Here is a 10,652-nt window from a genome sequence, read left to right as displayed (position 1 = left end):
CTGCTAATTTATAGTGTATGTAAGTGGGTGGACACTGCAGAGTGCCCACCCTGCAGCCAATCTTATTCCCTGGTCACAGGACCCCACGTCCATTTTTTTGTTTTTGTTTTTTTTAGAGGTGAGGTTTCACTATGTTGCCTAGGCTGGAGTACAGTGGCTATTCACAGATATGATTGTGGCATACTACAGCCTGGAACTCAGGCGATCTCAGTCTCAGGTGATCCTCCTGCTCCTGCCTCCCACGTAGCTGGGACTACAGACACGCACCATCATACCAGGCCTCAGGTCAGCTTAAATGGCAACGGGCCTCAGCCTGTAGGAGGTGAATCCTGACGTTTGACTAAATACTTGGGCACCGTGGCCCACCTCTGCTTTCTCAGCCAGTCTCCTTGGGGTACATGTCACTGTCCCATGATCTCTCATCAGTCTAGGAGCCCTGCGGCGTATTTCATTGATCTTTGTACTCTTAGTACCTGGCACACAGCCTGTGCTCAATTAACAATAATAGCAAGTGTCTATTGAGCTCTTACTGTGTACCTAGGTACTGCCCTAAGCATTTTATGAGCATCAACTCATTTAACGTACATGAAGTTGGTCCTATTACTATCCTCCAGATGAGGAACTGGAAGCCCCAAGAAATGAAATACTTTGCCCATTTTCACACTGCTGAGAAGTGGTGGGACCAGAATTCAAGACACAGTTGCAGCCCAGAATCCTCACTCTTAACCCCTAGGGGATATGGCCAGGGCCAAAATGGCATGTGGCTTTGAGGAGCAGCATAAACTAGTGAAGAAAGCACTGATCTGGGAACCAATGAACCTGTCACAGTTTTTCCACTGTCTTGCTTCACATCTCTCTGCCTCAGTTTGTTCTGTACAATGTGGGTAATAATAATGTCAACCTCAGGGTGGTTGGGGCCTGTGCTCAATTCTGGAGCATTCAAAACTGGGGAAGGTTATTGAATGAGACTAGGCCACAGTTAATTTATAAGGAATTAACTAAACACACACACAGAAAACATGGTGCAACTATGTAGATCATCAAACAGGCCTGTGAACAAGGTTTGGCCTCTGGGCTACCAGTTGGCAACCTCTGATCCTCCCCATTGATTCCCCCCATGCTATTGACTAATTTCTGTTCTCCATACAGCAGCTGGGTCCCTCGTGGAGCTCACAGTTCGTCTGGGGGCCAAAGTACATGAAACAGATTACAAAGCCAGACAGCCTGTCCTCCACCAAGCCTGTGCCACACCCCACGCCCTCAGCTCTCTCAGGTGCATTCCAGCCACCTGTCACAGGAAGAGGCGGACTAGGGGGAGGAAGGCAGAAGTGACCTTTTTACAGGGTCACTGGCAAGGATAGATATGAGTAGTCCTCCGCATCTGAGGGTCTTAAGATAGTGCATTTACCTGCTTCCCTGGCCCCCCTGTATTTTGCTCCCAAGGGGAGGAGTAGGAATTCTAGACCTACAGGGTATCAAATGGGAGAGGGCCTTCAAAGTCATCCAGGACAACCCCAATCAGATCACTAATGTCAGAGCAGCAGCTCATGCATTATAATTGGTGAAGTGGGAACTACTATTATCCCCATTTTGCAGATGAGTAAACTGAGACTCAGAATGGTTAAGTAATTCACTCAAGGTATTGCTGCAACTAAATAGCAAAGACAGTGAGCATGATAGCTCAAGTCTGTAATCCCAGCACTTTCGGAGACTTAGGTGGGTGGATTCCTTGAGCTCAGGAGTTTGACAGCAGCTGGGCAACATGGTGAAACCCCATCTCTACAAAAAAACACAAAAACTAACCAGGCGTGGTGGCACGAACCTGTAGTCCCAGCTACTCAGGAGGTTGAGGTGGGAGAATCCCTTGAACCTGGGAGGCTGAGGCTGCAGTGAGCCATGTTCATGCCACTGCACTACAGCCTGGGTGACAGACCAATACCCTATCTCAAAAAATAAAAACAAAAATAAATAAATAGTAAAGCCAGCATTTACATCTACCAGTATGACCCCAGGGCCAGCATGGCTAGCCATCAGCCTCTACCAACTCCTTGGCAACACTTGTACCAGTTGTTTGACAGGGTGCTCATTACCTTTCTGTATTTTTTTTTTTTTTTTTTTTTTTTTAGTGTAGACAGGGTTTCACCATGTTGGCCAGGATGGTCTAGATCTCTTGATCTCGTGATCTGACCGCCTCGGCCTCCCAAAGTGCTGGGATTACAGGCGTGAGCCACCGCTCCCGACCCTTTCTGTATTTTTTTAACCATAGCTACACTAACCCAAGACTAGTCAGGTGCTAGGCCTTGCACTCAGCACTTTATTTATTTTTATTATTATTTATTTATTTATTTTTGAGACGGAGTTCCACTCTTGTTGCCAGAGTGGAAGGCAATGGCACAATCTCGACTCACTGCAACCTCCACTTCCCGGGTTCAAGTGATTCTCCTGGGAAGCAGAGATGCGGTTTCACCATATTGGCCAGGCTGGTCTTGAACTCCTAACCTCAAATGATCGGCCCATCTCAGCCTCCCCAAAAGTGCTGGGATTACAGGCGTGAGGCACCGTGCCCAGCCCACTTGGCACTTTAAATATGCTTTCTATGATTCCCTCATAACATTAAAAAAAGAAAAGTCAAATTGAAGATAAACTTAGAACTTAGGCCAGGTGTGGTGGCTCATGCCTGTAATCCCAGCACTTTGGGAGGCCCGCATGTTCCTGCATGTTCCATAGTATGCCCATTTTATATGTGAGAAACCTGAAGTTCAAAGTCGTGAGGGAATTTGCCAAGCTTAAAAGCACATTAGGGACAGACTGAGATCAAATGTGTGTTTGTTATTTATCCAGCTATGACTGAAAGATTCCCTTGGTTTTAGGGAAAGAAAAATCCATCTCCCAGAAGTGGCAGCCCCTGGTTCCTAGTTCTCAAAGTCCACATGCTCTTTTCAGATGTTCGAAGGTGGACACATTACACCCCTTCAGTCTTTTTTATACCAGAGTCAGAGAGTGCCTCCTTCAACTGTTCTCCATAAAATGTGATTTTGAGGTCCCCCTAGTCATCATCTTGTTCATTTTCCTATGGATAAGTTATACTTTTACATGTTCCAGTCAAAGTTCTGATCCCAAAATGGAACACAGTTCTCTAGACATGGACAGAAGGACTATCACCTCCCTCACTGTACACACAGTGCTTCTATTAATATAGCCCCAAACCCAGTAAAGTATCTCCTATGTACAAAGCACCGCCCCATTCACTTGGGATGGAGAATGAACAGCCAGCAACTTCCCTGCCCTCCTGGAGCTTACATTTTGCTCACTGAGCTAAGGGAGGAGGCAGAGTCACTTTAGACATGAATCTTAGAATGTCAGAACTAGTAGGGCCCAGTCCCCTCCTGCCTTTCTATTTTTTTGAGATGGAGTCTCACTTTGCCACCCAGGCTGAAGTGCAGTAGTGTGATCTCAGCTCACCACAACCTCTGCCTCCCAGGCTCAAGTGATCCTCCTGCCTCAGCCTGCCAGGTAGCTGGGACTACAGGCGCTCCCCATCAGCCCCGGCTAATTTTTGTATTTTTAGTAGAGATGGGGTTTCACCATGTTGGCCAGGCTGGTCTCAAGCTCCTGACCTCAGGTGATCCCCCCGCTTCAGCCTCCCAAAGTGCTGGGATTACAGGCGTGAGTCACCACACCCGGCCTCCTGCCTTTTTTATTAACAGATGAAGAAACTGAGCCCAGAAAGGGGCAGTGACAGACCCAAGATTCTTCGGTGGGACAGAATTCACTTCTGCCTTTCTCATAACCTCAGGCACTGGTCAGACCTGGGGCCTTATAGAGAAATGTGAACTGCGATGAAAAGTTTGCTGTTGAGAATTTTGCTAAGTGGACCCACCCCACACCTCCTCAGAGCTTTCTTCAGAAATCCTAATTTATTTTAGGTATGGCCACCAGGTGGCGCAGGGGCACCAGGAAAAAGTGCAGAAATCAAAGGTTGGCGGGCTCCTTCCTCTTCAGATCAATTTTCCTTAGCAAGGGGGAATGGTGAATGGGGAATAGTAAAGCCAGCCTGGCGCGGTGGCTCGCACCTGTAATTGCAGTGCCTTTGCAGGCCGAGGCAGGTGGATCCCTTGAGGTCAAGGAGCTTGAGAACAGCCTGGGCAACACGGTGAAACTCTGTCTCTACAAAAAACACAAAAACTAGCTGGGTGTGGTGGTGCATGCCTGTAGTCCCAGCTACTCAGGAGGCTGAGGTGAGAGAATCCCTTAAGCTTGGAAGGTCAAGGCTAGGACAGCATTATACTGTATACATTATACATATATACATATACATGTACATTATACATATACAGAGGTGAATTCTGCCTCATTCGAGGAGGTAGCATGGAGTAGTGGCTAAGAGCCTGGCTGCAGGCATCACACAGACCAGGTAGGAAACCTACCTTCCTTTTGCTGCCGGGGAACTCCCTGACACCTAGCTCATCAGGTAGCCTCTGACACTTAGATTTGGGTACAAGATAAGGTCCTTATTTCCCAGGGCTCTATACAGAGTTAGAGTTGCTGGTGCCCTCTTCCTGACAGGTCCCTTTTCCAGACAGTTGATGGTCAACTCCAGTCCAGCAGAGAAGTTTCTGCAAGAAGGCAGGAAGTCTTTGCTGCCACACAGAGAAGGTGAGGCCAATGGAATCCAGCAGCTCCACAGCCCAGGATACGTGTGGAAGCTCATCCATACTTCTGTTTATCTCATGACACACAGATGTGCAAAGGGTCTGAGGCTGAAAATGATGAATGATTCAGGGGTGCTGAGAGTCTAGAGTTCGGGGATGCTGAGAGTCTAGAGTGCCTGAGAAGAAAGAGAGAGTTGGAGAAGTAAGCTGGGCCTTGGGGACTTGACCAAGCTCTCTACATTGAACTTTATCTTGGGAGCAACACAGGAGCTATTGAAGATTATTTAGCAAAGGAATGATACAGTTAGACCAGTGTTAAAAGCAACCATTCAAGCTGGGTGTAAAAGAAGGAATGGGTTGGGTGTGGTGGCTTATGCCTGTAATACCAGCACTTTGGGAGCCGAGGCGGGCAGATCACTTGAGGTCATGAGTTTGAGACCAGCCTGGCCAACATGGCGAAACCCCATCTCTACTAAAAATATAAAAATTAGCTGGATGTGGAGGCTGAGGCAGGAGAATCGCTTGAACTGGGGAGGCGGAGGTTGCAGTAAGCCAAGATCATGCCACTACACTCCAGCCTGGGTGATAGAGCGAGACTTCATCTCAAAAAAACAAAAACAAGGAATGGAGGTGGGGGAGCCTGGAGGCAGACAGTCCAACCAGAAGAGCTGCAGGCTGGAATGGGGTGATTACACTGATGGCTGATTTTTCATCCACTCAGAGCTTTTCATCGGCCAAGGGGCACTCCAGTGAAATTTGTCTGGCTTGCCCAGGAGTCAGCTCCTCCAGGGTAAGGGGCTGCCCAGCCAGAGAGGAAGAGTGGTTGGTCCCAGCAGCAGGTGTTTCCAAGGAGATCTTCGATATAATGAGACGACCTAGGAAGAGAAAGGCTGGCTAATGAGAGAAGCGAGATTCTGAGTCAGGTTGGAGGGCAGAGGCAGTGTGTGATGTAATGGTTAGGAACACATAATGGCACCAGACACATTTTGTTCAGGTCCCTGCTCTGCCTCTTCTTGACTGTGTGGTTGTGGCCAGATCACTTTGGCTTGCTTTCTTTTTTCTTTCTTTTTTTTTTTTTTTCAGACAGAGTCTTACTCTTTCTGACTCTCACCCTCACACTCTCACTGCAACACCCACCTCCTGGGTTCAAGCAATTCTTGTGCCTCAGCCTCCTGAGTAGCTGGGACTAAAGGTGCATGCCACCACTCCCAGCTAATTTTTGTACTTTTTCTTCAGTAGAAACGAGGTTTTGCTATGTTGGCCAGGTTTGTCTCAAACTCCTGACCTTTAGTGATTCACCTGCTTTGGCCTCCCTAAATGCTAGGATTACAGGCATGAGCCACTGTGCCTGGCCCACTTTGTCTTTCTGAGCCTCAGTTTCCTCATCTGTAAAATGTGATTAGGAATAGGGCTCATGCCTTGAGACTATTGCGGGGGCTAGACAAGGGAATGTGTATAAAACTCAGCACAGCACTGGATGCCTAGGAAACACTCGATAAGGGAAGCTCCAGTTCTCAGCCCATCAAAGACAGTCTGTTGCTGGGGCAGGGTGGTCATTCTGGCTTTGCAGCACATCTCCAGGCCAGGGTGGCTTTAAAAACTGGCCAGTCTGAGCTGATACCACACTAAGTTAGGCGAAGAGAATTCCAGCCAGAAGCAAAGAAATGATGCTTTGGACAGCCCAGGACCACACTCTGGGTAAAATGTGCCATTTCTGTTCCACCTTTTTTTTCTTTTTTTTTCTTGAGACAGAATTTAGCTCTGTCGCCAGGCTGGAGTGCAGTGGTACAATCGTAGCTCAGTGCAGCCTCGACCTTCTAGGCCGAAGCGATCCTGTCACCTCAGCCTCCTGTGCCCAGCTGATTTTTTAATTTTTTGTGGAGACAAGGTCTCACTTTGTTTTCCAGGCTGGTCTCAAACTCCTGAGCTCAAGCAATCATCCCACCTTGGCCTCCCAAAGTGTTGGATTGCAAGCATTAACCACTGCACCTGGCCTCTGTTCCAATTTTTGAAACATTAAAAATTATTCTCCTTTTTCTAGGGGTTCTAGGTGATATCCTCTGTTTTATTTTGCTGGTTTCCTTTTTATTTTGTGGGTGGTTGTATACTGAAGTCCTCCTATAAGACTAGTAATTGTGATAAACGTTTTATGTACATCCTTGTTTTTCTTTTTCTTTTTCTTTTTTTTTTTAGATGGAGTTTTGCTTTTGTTGCCCAGGCTGGAGTGCAATGGTGCGATCTCGGCTCACCACAACCTCCACCTCACAGGTTCAAGCAATTCTCCTTCCTCAGCCTCCTAAGTAGCTAGGATTACAGGTATGTGCCACCACGCCTGGCTAATTTTGTATTTTTAGTAGAGACAGGGTTTCTGCATGTTGGTCAGGCGGGTCTCGAACTCCCAACCTCAGGTGATCCACCCACCTCGGTCTTCCAAAGTGCTGGGATCACAGGCGTGAGCCACCGTGCCTGGCCTTATGTACATTCTTTCATGTAATCTTTATAGCAACCCTTTCATGTAGTTTTTGTGTTATTGTCCTCACTGTGTGGATGAAGAAACTGAGGCTTGAACAAGTTAACAAACGTTCCTGGGTCTGTCTGGCACTAACCCCTTCGCCCTTCGTTACTAAACTTACCTGGCCTGTCAGCAGAAAGGTCCCTAGAGTTACCCTAGTATCCTGCCCCAGAATTACCCAGTGAGTAGAATGCCAAGGTTTGTCTGGACCAAAAATAAGAGAAACAACCTTTGGGAGGCTGAGGCGGGCGGATCACGAGGTCAGGAGTTCAAGACCATCCTGGCCAAAATGGTGAAACCCTGTCTCTACTAAAAATACAAAAATTAGCTGGGCGTGGTGGCAGGTGCCTGTAGTCCCAGCTACTCGGGAGGCTGAGGCAGGAGAATCGCTTGAACCTGGGAGGTGGAGGTTGGAGTGAGCCGAGATCGTGTGCCACTGCACTCCAGCGTGGGCTACAGAGCAAGACTCCATCTCAAAAAAAAAAAAAAAAAAAAAAGAGAAACAACCATGTGACACAGGGCACAATTCTGATTAAGGAACCGTCCATTGTATTAGGGTCACATGTGTAATACATTCCCTGAGGATTTAATGCGGGGAAAAATTTGTCTCTTCCAACTCACTGGCCTGATTCTTCCAACCATATCACAGCAATAGCTAATTCTTCTATAGGATTTACCATGTGACAGGCCTGTTATGGGAACTAAATATGCGGCTGGGTGCAGTGGCTCATGCCTGTAATCCCAGCACTGTGGGAGGCTGAGGCAGGTGAATCACTTGAGGTCAGGAGTTTGAGACCAGCCTGACCAATATGGTGAAACCCTGTCTCTACTAAAAATACAAAAATTAGCCAGGCGTGGCAGCAGCGGCCTGTAATCCCAGCTACTCAGGAGGCTGAGGCAGGAGAATTGCTTAAACCTGGCAGGCAGAGGTTGCAGTGAGCTGAGATTGCACCACTGAACTCCAGCCTGGGCGACAGAGCGAGACTCCATCTCAAAAAACAAAACGAAACAAAAAAAAAGAACTAAATATGCCTGAAGTCATTTAATCCTTCCGGGGTCCCTAAGAAAGGGGTTTATTATTATATTACCCTGTTTTTCAGAAGAAGCAACAGAAGCACAGAGAAATTAAATAACTGCTTAAGGTTATGTGACTAGTAAGTGGTAGAGTTGGGTTTCAAAACAACGTAATTTGCCTCCAGGGTCTGTGTATTCAATCACATGTTTACTACTTCCTACACAATTTGTAACTCATCCTGGTTCCCTCTTGACTTTGACTGCCAGGAAACTCAGAGCCATGATTTGTTTGTTCTTCACAGTTACTATCCTTAGAAAACTCAGCCCACCATTTCTACCCTAATTAGTCAGTTTTTCATCTTTCTTTTCTTTTTCCCCAGTGGCCTTTGATCCAGGCTTTTATCGCTCCCGAATTCTTGGTCTTTAATTATCAGTCAAATGGTCTGGAGGCTGCAATGAAACCACCTCAAGACCCTTTTGGAAAAGACATGACGTAAGACATCAGATGAACAGATATGGCTGCTGACCAGTTGAGCCAGTTGGACACAGTTGAAGATGTCTTTTGAGCATCTTTCATGTAACCAGTACTGCCCTCTGTCATGTGGAGGATACAACTGTGAGCCCAGGGTAGTCCCATACTAGTTATGCCAACTGCTATAATAGATAAATCCAGAAAACACAATGCCTAAATACAATAGAAATTAGTTCAATGTGTGGCCCCCTCAGTCAAGTGATGAGTGAGACCCAGGTTGACTAATGCTCTGTCCTGTTCAACGTGTAGCTTCCAAGGGGGCCCCTGGTGTTGACATCTGATTGGCAGATGAGAGAAAAGAGCTTTGAGAAAGCATACATCCTTCTTCACCACTTTGGCTAGGACATGGCATTCATGTTCTCTGCCCATATCCCACTGGTGAACACTAGTTATGTTCCTAATAGCAAGGAGTGCTGGAAAATGTAGTCTGGCTACTTTTCTCAGAAACAACTCTACATTTGGAAGGGGAACAGCTTTGATGAACAGCTGACCTTGTCCCAGTTTATGAGGAACTTAAAATTATTGAACGGTCTAACCGTATAGAATGGCTAAGAATACCATGCAATATGTAATGTGGCCACAGGGAGGAAAATGGCCTGGCCTTGTTTACAAGAAACCATGGACAAAAAAAAGGAGCATTTAAGGCCAGGCACAGTAGCTCGCACCTGTAATCCCAGCACTTTTGGAGGCCGAGGTGGGTGGATCACCTGAGGTCAGGAGTTCGAGATCAGCCTTATCAACCAATGAAATCCTGTCTCTACTAAAAATACAAAATTAGTTGGGTGTGGTGGCACACGCCTGTAATCCCAGTTACTTGGGAGGCTGAGGCAGGAGAATCGCTTGAACCCGGGAGGTGGAGGTTGCAGTGAGCCAAGATTGTGCCACTGCACTCCAGCCTGGGCTACAAGGCGAAACTCCATCTCAAAAAAAAAAAAAGGGGAGCATTTACATTTAAACCAAATGTATTTGTCCAACAAGGGAATGGGATGGGGTGTGCGGAGGGGGAGAGTTTATCATGATAGCGAGTATTCAGGCAGAGGCTAAATTTTCACTTGGCTGAGGGTGCTAGAAGGGGTCACGTGGACAGATGCCTCCTATTAGTCCTTATAAGTGTGAACTTCCATGTAAGGTTCCCTTAGTCACCTCTGAGCACTTACTTTGTGTCAAGTTCTCGGTAAGGCTTTGAGGACCCAGAAACACATGAGACAAGGTCATGGTTACTCAACTGAAATGCAGAAGCAGGATAGAGAAAGGCTGAGCTCTGGAAACAGGAGGCTGGAGTTTAATTCCTAGCTCTGTTATTTCGTAGCTGTGCGTCACTGGAGCTGCCACTTGGCCTGTGGTTCTGTTTCCTCATTTATGAACTAGGAACAACAGTTATCTTCATAGATTAAAGAACCCAGTGACAAAATATACCTGGAGCACAGTGCCTGGTATGTAGTAAGCACGTTATTTTATTAGTAGTAATATTTTTATGACGACCTTGGATAAGTCACTTCATTTTTCAAAGCCTCAGCTTTCTCATCCGTAGGATGGAGTTAACACTGACATCACGGGGTTGGAATCTTGCTGTGTCGTGGGGTCGGGAGCTGCCATTTCGTCTCTCCGCTTCCTTCTGGGATAAGTGGGTCGCACCATGCCCACTCGATCGCGGACGGAAACCAGCCCCGTTCAGCGCGCAGAGGAGGAACCTGATTAATAAGGACGCGATTTCCTGGCTGCGCTCCTGGGGAAGGAGGTTTGCTCTGGGTCCCATCCCCCGGCCGGTCCTGCTCAGGAAACACGGAGAGAAAGCCAGGAACCAGGCCTGCCAGGCCCTGCGGCCCCTCAGCGCCGTCCCTCCTCCCCGGCCCTCGGCTGCAGGAAGCCGGCTGGCGGGAACGCCCTGCCTGGTGGGTGGGAAAGGCGAGAGCGCGCCCGGCACCGGCGGCTTCCCAGACCC

Source organism: Colobus angolensis, unplaced genomic scaffold (genome assembly GCF_000951035.1).
Source record: "Colobus angolensis palliatus isolate OR3802 unplaced genomic scaffold, Cang.pa_1.0 Scaffold240, whole genome shotgun sequence".
Lineage (NCBI taxonomy): Eukaryota > Metazoa > Chordata > Mammalia > Primates > Cercopithecidae > Colobus > Colobus angolensis.
This window is presented reverse-complemented; position numbering follows the sequence as displayed.